The sequence below is a fragment of the Protopterus annectens genome, chromosome 4.part0 (genome assembly GCF_019279795.1).
Source record: "Protopterus annectens isolate FY-2018-M chromosome 4.part0, PAN1.0, whole genome shotgun sequence".
In the NCBI taxonomy this organism is placed as follows: domain Eukaryota; kingdom Metazoa; phylum Chordata; order Ceratodontiformes; family Protopteridae; genus Protopterus; species Protopterus annectens.
Window position 1 is genome coordinate 887,728,191 of NC_056733.1, and position 12,255 is coordinate 887,740,445.

The 12,255-nt window shown below is 39.6% G+C and overlaps 1 protein-coding gene across 1 annotated transcript in view; it reads right to left on the minus strand.

The window, feature by feature from the left end:
- The window catches only part of LOC122800361 (mediator of RNA polymerase II transcription subunit 15-like), a 200,005-nt gene that overhangs the window by 23,042 nt on the left and 164,708 nt on the right, over window positions 1–12,255 (minus strand). The gene's annotated exons all lie outside the window — the stretch shown is intronic.

Below are 12,255 nucleotides of genomic sequence, written 5' to 3' on the forward strand. Positions count from 1 at the left end.
ATCGCCAGAGCCAACTCTCCCTCTAAGCTCTTCTCAGCTACTCAGGCATCTTTTAACTTAGTTGAAACATGGCTCTCCAACAACCAGCTCATCCTTAACCCTAAAAAAACAAAGCTGTTACTCTCCCTACCTAAAAAGTTCAACAATATTAAACCCTCCTTCTCCATACAGTCCCTTAATAACACTCCCATTCAGGTAGAATCCATCACTAGGCTCTTAGGTGTAACCATCGACCATCAGCTTAAATTTGACTTGCATGTTAATAACTATCAAAAAGACTCATTCAAAAACAGGGCTGCTTTACCGTAACAAGAAATTCCTTACCTTTGAAGCCAAGATTACGCTCTTTCTTACCTACCTTCTACCCAGTCTAATGTACAATTCTCAAATTCTCACAAATCTTAACTCAGCACTCCTGACCAAACTCAAATCTACCTACAACAAACAAGGTAGCTACATTTGCTGTTCAACAAACTTACAAATCCCATCACTGTCTCTCTCTAAAACACCTAAACTGGCTTGAATTAATCCCACCAGCTTCTTCTCTCTCAGCTCCAGATTATCCATTATATCCTATAGCAGCCTTCCTACTGCCCAGCACTATCCCCTCTCATCTCCCATTATTCTCCCTCCAGACCTCTCAGAAGCTTTAACCAAGACCTACTACAAATCTACAAACCCAAGTCTAAATTTGGATGCAACATGTACAGCTATCACCCCACTATTACCTGGAATAGGCTCCCACTAGAAATCAGGACCCTTACACATCCTAAACAATTTAAGACAGCCACCAAGAACACTTTAAAAGTCAGTGGTCCTGCCACTGCACTCTCCCTCTTTAAACATCCCCTACTTCTCATACTTTAATTTACTTTCTGCCCTTAACTCATTCTTCTCACTAGCTCTCTCTAATCTTCCTTGACTACTCTTTCTACTGTCTTCTAAAATCTATTAAGCAAATTGCCTCAGAGAAACATTCTATTGTAATTGTCTTGCCTTCATGCAACTACATCATGATAAATCTGGGTTTTTGTAACCACTTACCCCAAAAACTATACTCTTAATGACATATTGCTTTTTATACAGCTTGAAATAGCTTTGCTATACTCCTGATTATTGACACTGTATAACATTGTATTGCCACTTAATGCTTTGCAATAATCCTGTAATATTGCTGTTTAATGCTAATTTATAATGAAAATTGTATATGTTGGAGTTTTTCTCCCTGGGCCTCAGATGAAAAAGGACTCTTCAGCTCAGTCTGACAATCCCGGTCAACAAATGTAAAATAAAATAAATAATACATTTTACTAAACCCAAGGCCCTACTTTCTTTGTCAGCAGATAAAGGGTTCTTTGAAGAGCTGGCTCTTGGCTCCCTTGGGATCTGGACTGACAACCTCTGGGTCAGCAGAGGGGTTTTTGAAGAGGTAATTATGCAAGTCCAGCACCCTGTAAAACCTGTCTGGTTTTCGAGGGGCTGGAGGAAGAAACTCTGGATTCGGGGGAACAGTCCATAAAAACATCCTCTACCACCTCCAACATAGGAGGAATCCAAAGGTTTGTGTTCTGGGAGGTTAAGGAACTCCCTAACCCTCTTTTTAGACTGTGGCTATTCCTGTTCCTCATGGCATGTAGTGTTTCCCCAAAAGTGATATCTTCAGAAGGTGAAGATGAAGGCAGATTCTTTTCAGAATCTGAATCTTCAAAAGAAGTAAGGAAGGGTCCCTCCTCAAAGACAGACTCCTCCTGGTCAGAATCCTCATCTGAATCAATTGGTTCAGAGAAAACTTTAGGGGCAAGAACCCTCTTCTTTTTTCCTGGGGAAGACTCCAAAGGGGGAGCACAGCTCTGACTAAAGAAATAAGGTCTTCAGCTAACCTGACCAGGTCTTGCTGATATCCTAGAGTGTGGGAGCCGGTAGGCCTAGGCATGGGACCTGAGGTAGAACCCTTCTTAGACGTAGCTTTTGCCTTAGGCCTAGGCATGTCCGCAATCCTGACACAAATCTCATTGTAAGGCAGATGCTATGCAGGCTGACACCTTGAAGGAAGTTGCAGATAAAAGACTGATTGTCGGATGACGAGGTCTGTTGAGCGACTCTGGACCCTACAGACGAACTGAAAAGTTAAGGCCTGTGCAAAAGTTGAGGGACCTGACAGCATGTCAGACTCCACACAGGTCTCAAGAGAGGCCTGCACCACAGCCTTGGTCACAGAAGGGGGCTGCAAAAGCGCCTCACGTTCCTCAGTGATGACGAGCCTTGGGGGACTGGAAGACTGTGAATGGTTGTTGTCCAAGGCTCTAAGCTTGGGTCTTTTTTCCTTGCTCTTTTGATGCTTAGGGAACTTAACCTCAGAACAACTGGCGGATGCCACTGAACGATGTGAGGAAGACAGCAGATTAAAATGCTTAGTTATGCATGATAGTCCTAGGATTGAAATAAGTGCAAAAATGGGAACTACGGATGTCGTGGTCTGGGCCTAGACAGGTGACACACAATGAATGAAAAGCTCGGTGTGGGATTTGCTTACAGCAACAGAGACGATTTTTAACCTTATCTGACACAAGTTAAAAGCAAGAGAGAGAGTTCCACAATAGGGTACTCAGCTTTAGAAGACTTCTCTCTAATGTGGACTGACCGACAAACTGAAACACTGCTTTGAGTTCCAAAGGCAAGTAACGACTGATATCATGAAGTCAGTTGGCTTCCTTTACACCCAAGTGTACTGACGTCAGGGTAGGGCGTTTGCCAGCCTTAAGAGGACGGAGATTTTTACTCTGGTAGTCGGGGCAGCCAAGGGCTTCCACAGCAGGAAATCCCTACAAGTCAGGACTGCAACAGTGAAACACAAAGATCATCATTACTATGTAAAACCACGGAAAACTCTAAAAGCTGAAAAAATTTAAGTTATATAAATAAGCAAATGGTGCAATAAGAAAGTAGAATGTCAAAATTCTTTTGTGGAGACTCCTAATAGATAAATTACCAGTAAAAGGAAATATGCTAAATAAAAAGAAAAGTGATAGAATATGTTTGCATTGTCAAGAAGAAGAAACAACGGCTGAACATGGGCCAGATTATAAGTGTACACAATCTGTATTCAAGAACATTTTACTCTAGTCACTCAAAAGATTACACTAAGTGCACATGTAGTCTACACTTTGTGGTAACTTTTATGAATTCCCCCCAATACTTAAGATTACAAGAAAATCAGTAGGAAAACCAAAATTAGGAGGAAGAAGGTACAAGTTATGCTTGCGTTCTCTGCTCACTCGGGATGGTGTATACTTGGTGTAGGCATTAATGAATCTCAAAACATGTGTTACTGAAATGTAAAAAAGTTATGGGAAAACTGCGTAAAGAAGATTTTTTAAGATATAAAAGAAATGGATAAAACAAACATCAATATGATAAAATATGGATATTACAAGTATAGAAGTAAAACGTATGTTAAAAGAATAGATAAAAATAAGGCCCTTGAATGGAACCCTGAAGGTCCTGCAATCATATCTGGGTTGAATTATACCCCATCTAATTACAAGAGAGCAAGATATACGTATACTATACTTTTTAACACCTTTACTGAATCATAATCCAACACATAGGCAAACGTCCATTTATATAAAAGAAAACAGACCATATTAACGTGTTCTCAGTTACAAACGCTATACATATCACATGTTTTTCTTAGGTACAGCTGTCATCAATCCAACATGACAAATTGCTCAGTTCCTGTCTTCCCTTAAACCTCATCCCTCCTCCAAAACATTATTCTGCGGGTATTGTTCCCATAATTTCCATTTTCCATGAAATGTGCTCCTTCCCTTTTCCAAAGATCTCACTTCCAGTTCTTTCATCTCTGTTAAATATTCAAAACTTCCAATACAGTTGGTTGAGATTTTGATTTCTATTTGCTAGTAATTGCTTTTTTGGCAGCCACCAGAATTAAAACTTGACAAGGCCTTACTATATATCTAAGCAATTCAGATCCTGTATCCCAGCTCAAAAAATAATTTCCTCAGTTACATCCACTTGCTCACTTAATGTGTTTTACAGAGTACTCTGTTGGGAATTTATTTAAAGTCTGACAACTCATTACATTCCTAAAACATATGTTCCCAATGCCTCCAACATTTGGCATCTACCCGAGGAAAAATTCATTGTGGAATATGTTTGGGGAATAACAATAACCTATGCAACTACCAAGCTAAAACCACAAATCTTCTGGACTTGGTCCCATATTTGGGAGACAGATATGTCCTCTCATTATTTCTTAGTGAACTGCCCATCCAATCTTTCTTCTTAATATCTTTTCTAAACTCCTCAGATTGGTTCCTATAGTTATCATCCAATATTTTATATACCATACTAACTAGACCTTCAACAGCAGCTTGTGTTCTAGATTCAACCAAAAACTCTACCACAGCAGGTCTTTCAACTTACGATTTTCCTAGCTTTTTTATTTTGTCGATACTCTGATATCAATCCCTAATGGGGAAGCAGTCTCTACCTTTCCCTCTTTAGTTATTTGCTCTTAATACCTGGTTTTCCAGTTTTCTGCAGTAAATTCCAGCCCCCCACTTGCCTATTGTCTTTAGCCTTAATTGCAGTCATCCCTATCAGCAGAATGTCCTCCCTCCATTCCTGTGTTGGCTTAGTTTTTACAACACTGTTTGCTACTTTAGGAATATAGTATTTTGTATGGCTATCATTATTCTATTTAAAAATCTGCATCCAAAATCCCAGTCTCTCCTTATTTCTTGAACTTCCCCCGTTTCATCATTGTTGCTTTCCAGTTTAAATTACAGCTTTCTGGTTGTGCTACATATAGCAGCCTTAACTGTGTAGCTCTGAAATACCCCATTCAAATCAGGAAATCACAAAAAATCAACTTATCCTACTTGACTTGCTCTCTTTCCCTCCAATATAAAATCTTTCAAGTCTTTACTATAATTTCTATCCAAAATGTCTCCTCTAGTTGATAAAAATATGCCTGAGCTGTACATAAAAGTAAAGGGACTAAAAACATTTTCTCTCCTTGTATCCTGCTGTCCATATCCATAAGTAAGACCTTCCAGTTTCTCATTTTTTTTGTTTTGTTTATTTAGTCTCTTCCCACATATCCTTAGTTGCCATAAGAGAATCCCTTTTAACCCAAACCCTTAAGAACTTAATTTTATCATGTCTCCACATATGTGGGTATTGCTGAACCAATTCATGTGTGGGTACATATTTTACAGCTATCGTCTTTGTTTTATCTTCATTAATTTTGTATCCTGAAAAGACTTGGAACTGTCTCAGAATGTTCTACAACACTTAATGCCCGTTTCTAGTTTTATCAGGTATAAAATAATATCAACTACAAATAAAGTTAATTTTTCTTGAATACTATACCAATTATATCCTCGAATTTCTGAGTCCTTTATTTTCTTTTCCAAAGGTTCTAAACATAACACAAATAAAGGGAAAGAGGAAACCCCTGCTTGGTTCTTTTGTTCAAAGAAAACTTATGAGTGAAGAACCACCCCATTTTAATTTTCACCTCAGATCTCTTGTATACCCTCTTAATTAACGTTATTGCTGTTTCAGGGAATGGAAATGCTTCCATTGCCCTAATCTGAGAATTCCATCTTTCTCTGTCGAATACCTCCTCTGCATCAAGACCCACCAGCAAAAGTGGTAATTTCTTAAATTTTGCTTCCCCTCTGGATCATTGTTCTATTAATGCTGTCAAATGTCAGCCTCACCTCTGCAAAACCACACTGATCCAAATCTATCAATTTTGGCAACACCTTTGCCTTTTTTTAGCCATCCGCAGTGGTGGTGCTGCGGTAGCGTTGTCACCTCACAGTAAGGCGCTGTCCGGTTCGATTCTCAGCTAGAGCGTCTTCTGCATGGAGACATGCGTGAATGGGCGTACCTTCGTTGAAGGTTGTGCATCAGGGCTGGTAACCTGGCACATAAAAATCAACTACCAATCATTAGCAGACAGGAGTTCCGCTGTGGCGACCCCTAACCGGGAAAAGCCGAAAGACACAACAACAACTTTGCCTTTTTTTAGCCATTATAGACAAACACTTTATAATCATGGTTTAGAATCGAAATGAGTCTATATGGAACTGGTCCTGATGGGTCTTTACCATCTTTAACTATTACAGTCAGCACAGCTTTCTTCCAGGATGTTGGTATTTCTCCTCCCTTTACAATACTATAAGAAAAAGTTAGATACAATTGGAAAACTACATGAAGGATTGGAGGCAAGAATCAAAGTGGATGGGTTTCTCTCTGATAAGCTGTATTTGAACAGAGGAAATGGACAGAATGTCCTCTTTCCCTTCATTTGCTTTACATTTAGAGCCATTGGCAAATAAAATAAGGGACTCAAATATCCAGAATATAATTGGCATGGTAATCAAGAAAAGCTGGCCTTATTTGCAGATGATACTCTTTTGTACCTGATAAATCAGAAAATGACATTTTAGTGTTGTGGAACACTTTCAGACAGCTTCAAGTCTTTTCGAGATTTAAAATTAATGAAGATAAAACAAAGGCTATAGCCATAAATTATGTACCCACACATGAATTTGTTCAGCAATGCCCATATTTATGGGGACAAGATAAGATGGGAGTACGAATTAAAAAGGCTTCTGCTATGGCAGGCAAGGATATGTGGGAAGAGACTAAAGATAATACAAAAACTGAGAAACTGGAAACTCTTACTTATTTATATATAGTAAGATACAAGCAGTGAAAATGTATTTAGCCCTTTATTCTTGTATACAGGTCAGGCATAGGATAATAGGAGATTACTAGGCTATCGACCCGGACGTCATTTTAAGCCTAGCTGTTTCATCAGGTCTATGTTAAATCAGCGAACGCTTAAAAAGCGAACACTGATTTATCGACCCTCTAAGGAAAAGCTGTAAGTTCATTAAGTTTGGGCCTTGGATTGCTCCGTAGGTCAGGCATAAGTCTCCCCTAAGAAGTCTATATGATGCAGAGTATACTGAAAGGGACTTCAGTTGGTCTGTGTAAGGCACATGCTGGAGCCCCTTGACCTTCTTTGCTAGAAACCTCTGAGGTCTCTCCATTTGTTGCAGGTACTCTGTACGATATATGCCGAATGGGGCGTTATACTCAGTTATGGGCCGGATTAGTGCAGAGTACAGAGGGGTTTATAACCTCTTTTGCTCTCAAGGCGATGCCTTTACTAATCAAATGTGCTACGTAGAAAGTCTTCCTTACTACAGTAGACACAAGGTGATCGAAGTCAAGGTTGCAGTCAACTTGTGATCCCAGGTTTCTTGCCACTTTGTGGGTACTTAGGGTACGGTTGTTGATTTGATAGTGTGAAGGGACATTGTTTGTGCCAAAGGGAAAGATGATGCATTTCTCTGCATTCAGTTTGAGACCGTAACTAAAACACCAGTGGTTGGTCTGTGTGAGACCCTCCTGGAGTGTACGGACATCATTTGGAGATTCAATGATTGCACCTAGTTTGCAATCTGCAAACTGGGTCAGCCACAACCCCTTCATTTTGACCTGAACTTCTGAGAAGTATATACCAAACAGTAGGGGGCCCAGCAGCGACTTTTAGCAACCCGAGGAGAGGTTGTGGACAACAATTAATAAAAAATTGAAGGAATTTATCTGGGAGAGAAAGAAGGCAAGAGTTAAGTGGGATAAGCTGATCATTTCAATAGAACAAGGGGGTTTAGGTTTACCTGATTTGAATTGATATTTTACAGCTACACAGTTAAGGCGCAAGTACATAACACAAGCAAAAGGTTATAATTCAAAGTGGAAAGGGGTGATGATAAAGCAAGGGGGAAGTTGAAGAAATTTAGAGTGTGTGCAGGATTTTGGATGCAGATCCTTAAGGAGAACCACCATCATACAGAATATCATACTGAAAGTGGCAAAACATATTCTAAGGACTAAGCCAACATGAGAATAGAGAAAGTAGACTTTTCCAAAAGGGATGACCAAGTAGGGGTACAGAAAATAGGCAAGGGGACTGGAATTTACTGGAGAAATCTGGCAAAGGAACCAAGATATTGGAAGCAAATAACTCAAGCTGGAAACGTAGGAGGGTGATGAGGCCAAGAAGACATCTGAATTGCAGGCTAGAGACTGCCTTCTCTACCAGGGCTTGATCTGTGAGTACAGGCAAAGAAAATGGGATAGAGAAATTTTAAGTGCAAGACCTACTGTGGTACAGTTTTTATTTCAATCTAAAACAGAAGCAGATGTTAAAAAGGGATCATTAGTAGGCCACATAAAATACTGCATGACAACTATAAGAATCAGAGAACGTTGGAAAAGATTGGGAAGTGAGACTGAAAAAGCAATTTACAAGAAAACAATGGGAAGACGTGCACAGGAGGTTACTAAGCTAATGGCCCTAGAGCCTTTACAAGCCTAGTCATGTTAATCCCAACTATCCCAATTTCTTCCTTTTGGTTAGTTTGCAGAATTAATTTATGAACAGAGTGGGGTCTGTGATCAACACTGGCTCCCAAGTATGCAGCCAAGTCCAGAAAGTTTAGGATCTTTGCTTGGAAGTGCCTGCATAAGTATTTTTATACTCCAAGCAGAATTCATATAATTTTTCCTTAGGTAGAGAGCAAATGTTGGCGATGTGATGGAGAAGAAACATGTAACTGGGAGCATATGTTTTGAAAATGTAACGAGTTGGCAAATTTAAATAAAAAATTGCCTACAGTGTACTCCGTCAAATATTGGGTAAGCAAATGACTTAAGGAAATGATTCTTTTCAGCTGGGATACAGAATGTGAATTCCCTAGACATAGCAAGGCATTATTCATTTTAATTCTGTTGACTGCCAAAAAAGCAACTACTAGAAAATAGAAATACAAGTCCACACCAACTGTATTTGAGGCATTTAATATTATAAGAGAGAGAACAAATGGAAGAGGGAGTTTTATAAAGGGAAGGAGCAAATTACATAGAAATAAATGAAAAGTATGGGAACAATACATGCATAATAATACTTCAGGAGGAGAAATGAGGTTTAAGGGAAGGCATGAATTCAGTATTTTTTTTGTAATGTTGGAACAATGATAGTAACCAAGAAAATATATGTGATGTATATTGTATTTAAATAGAAAAATATTAAAACAGTTTATTTTCTTTTGTTAATGTATGTTTGCCTATGTCTTAAGTGATAATGCAATAAAGGTGTTTAAAACAACTCTCTCTTTGTATAGTCCAGGAAGGTGATTCAGGTCATTAATGCCCACATGGGCTATGACAGAATCATACTGGTAGCTGTAGCGTAGTTTCTTGATAGCATATGTAACTTGGCAGATCCTGGCTCCAAATAAGCAACTAACAGTTATCTTGTCCTTGTTCAGTCTGAGTGGGGCATCTGTGTGTTGTACAATGGAGTCCCCTAGGACAACAGTCCTGGGTAATGTGTTTGCTTCCCTTACGGGCTTTGCTCTTGGGACTTTTCTCTGGGTGAAGGCGTATTTGTGGTGCTTGGTGTTGCTTTTGGTGAGTGCTTCAGAGGCTGTGAGGGACAGTTGCCGTTTATAGGCTTAGGAGATTTTTAAAATTTGGGAAGATTGCTTTTTAGTGCTCCAGCATAAGCTGGACTTGTGTGTGTGGAGGACATTATGTGACATGGATGTAATGTGTGTGTGTTCCTGACAACCTTATCTGTATGCAAGATTTTTGCCTCCAGCGACACTATGCATGCGCACCTCTCACCTACTGCATTTGTTTCTTTAAGGATTATATGGCTGTCTGTGAACATGAGACAATTGCTACACTGTCTCAGGATGCCCACATCTACCAAGCTGGGTACGGAGATATCCGGGAATTGCATATCCTTATTGTCTGTACCTGTACTTGGGAGGGCTACTGTAGGTTATGGACACAGGTCTGCTTGGGTGGTCTCTGGGGTTTGTAGACTGCTTTGAGATTTGATAGTAGTGGTGCTTAACCCTCAAACTACTTGCTCTAAGCTTGTGTCTGCACAATGGCTTTGTTTTAGCCCCACTAATTTACAGGTTTAGGTTTTAAGGACAGTGTTATATATAAAACGTACTCAAGAGTAATACTGGTTTGCTGGGTGGGCACTTACTACTACGGATCTATGGAAAACAATGAGTGGGATAAGTACTTAAATAGCTTACACAATAGACAACAATAAAAGAGGGGAGGGTGAGCTTTGGAAGTCAGACTACCCAAAGGGGAGGAAGCGAGAGGAACAACCTTTTAAGACCACAACAGGAACAGGGTGGGAAGGCTGGAGGAAAAACTCAAGCTGCAAAAAACAGATTTCCTACAGAAGGATCCAATCAAATAAATCCAATACTGGAGCTCTAGTCCTATGGTTAGAACTTCAGAAACTTTAGCTTAATGTCTCGGGGGGGGGGGGGTGCACAAAGATCAGGGAAAACATGGCAAAGTAAACAGAAAGGCACTGGAATGCAACTTTAACCAGGTAAACAATAAGCAGAACATAATGCACTATATTCCAGTTTTGCTGCTAAATAGCTGTAAAAATACTAAAGCACAAATCCTGGAAGTTCACAATACTGACAATACTGCAATCCGACTAAGGCTATGCAGAAATTTACCAGTAATGCTGTTTATAAAAAAATGCTGTAATGAGTGACTAATTCAGGCTCAATTCTGGCAGTAGTTCACAGATCTGTCACAACAGTGTATGAAACTACAAGACGAAGTCCCAAATGCTGGGGGGGGGGGGGGGGTCAAAATACAAACTGCTAGCTTTTACAAGCAATTCCACTTGCGGAGATAGAAGTGCAGTATAATGTATAAACAATGCTAAAATCTTGCAGTAATACAAAATCTTCACGTAACTGCAAATGAAGCTACAAGACTAAACTCTCATAACAAACAAAAATGCAAACATACATTTTTGGCTAGAACATGGAAAAAAGCAGAAAAGTACTTAAAAAGTATCAAATCATAGGTCACTCTAGGTGCAACTTGAAATATTTAAGCAGAATTTAAAGAAGTGTTTTTCTTCTCCCCTCTGGATGAAAAGATTGTTTCTCACAGTTTAGGGCTTTTCATGCCTCTCAGAGTCTTGAATAAAAGACCAGAGATAACATTTACTATGAATAGGTTTTCATGTGAATATCAGGCTAATTGCCCTGAAGGGCCATTTTTAGCTTAGCCAATAAACCAAGATCAGAATCAAATCCTGTACTTTGTGTCTATGAGGTGAAAAGTTTAATCACTATGACAAAACATGCAATGCAGTTCAGTGAGGAATAAACTGAATTTCCAGAGTTAAAGCTTCCTGTCTTCTGTTTAATCTCAGTACAGAAAGACAATTCCATGGGGTGCAGGCAGAAGAAACATTTTTTCAATGAGAATTATTCTTCTGTCCTTTGCAGCACTTCTATGTTTCCAAACACAAAGTCTTGAAAGCAAATGTATTTCCTAGCATCGATGTCAGGATTAATTACAAATTGAAGAGATTATCCAGCAACAGTGAAATGTACAAACGGAGACTTCCCTATAAGGGCTACACACCACAAAACGAAAATAACAGTCTACAAAAAGAGCTCTATGGTGAATGGTTCTTGCATTAAAGAGGGCACAGACCCGGCAACGGGGGACGTCTTGGTCTGGGCCTAAACAAGTGACACAGTAACATCACATGCGGATCACTGTAGCTAATTCACTAGTATTAAAGCTATACAATCCATGTATGACAGCTATCCAAGGACAGGCTCAAAACATGAGGGAATTTCTGACATCATTCCAGGAGTGTGTGTGTGTATACACACACACATATACACACACGACTTGTCTTCGCTTTTTTTGGCTGGGTGATGGTGACCTAGCGTGCACTTGAGGATGTGAACAAGACACTTAATTCCTGTGCTTGACACTTTCAACCAAATCCATGCTCCTGCAAAGTCTGACAGCTTATGAGATTCCCCATCCTAAGTTTAAATTTCACTGGGTTGAACTGCTGGCACTTACAAAAATGCTTTCCATCATGCTCTTTTCAAAAGCTGACCAAAAACTGCAGGTGTGAGTGCTGGCTCACTATGGCATATATATATATGAACACATTCAAGGCTTTGGCACCTTACGTATTGACTGCAGGAACTTTTCCACAACTTGAGAAGGAAATGAGAACAATAAACACCAACAAAGAGCTCATAGGCTCAGGGGACAGAGAGGCTCTTCCAGTGCAGTACGATATCACAGCACATGTGGCACCACGTAGAGGAACTT